The sequence below is a fragment of the Nestor notabilis genome, unplaced genomic scaffold (genome assembly GCF_000696875.1).
Source record: "Nestor notabilis isolate BGI_N333 unplaced genomic scaffold, ASM69687v1 scaffold31170, whole genome shotgun sequence".
Classification (NCBI taxonomy): Eukaryota; Metazoa; Chordata; class Aves; order Psittaciformes; family Psittacidae; genus Nestor; species Nestor notabilis.
Window position 1 is genome coordinate 72722 of NW_009910274.1, and position 384 is coordinate 73105.

Genomic DNA, 384 nt, shown 5'->3' on the forward strand with positions numbered 1-384 from the left:
CCATGGGCAGGGACACCTTCCACCAGAGCAGGTTGCTCCAAGCCCCTGTGTCCAACCTGGCCTTGAACACTGCCAGGGATGGGGCAGGCATTTTTCTGGGTTATTTCTTGTGTTTGACAACTGCTCTTTACCTGAATTGATACATTTTCATTTTTATGCTGAACACACCCACAGTCGGGCAATAAAACGCCACAAATACCTGGCGACTAACCCCACCTTAGTCCCTAAACAATCCCCTTTTTCGCAGTCCATATCCCGCGATGTCAGGAACCAGACACGCATCTTTCCCAGGTACCGGTACCGCCGGGCACTCGAGGTGACCGGTTCACCACAACCCGAGGCTGCCCCCAGCGCGCCGCACCACAAAGCAAATGGCGGACTCAC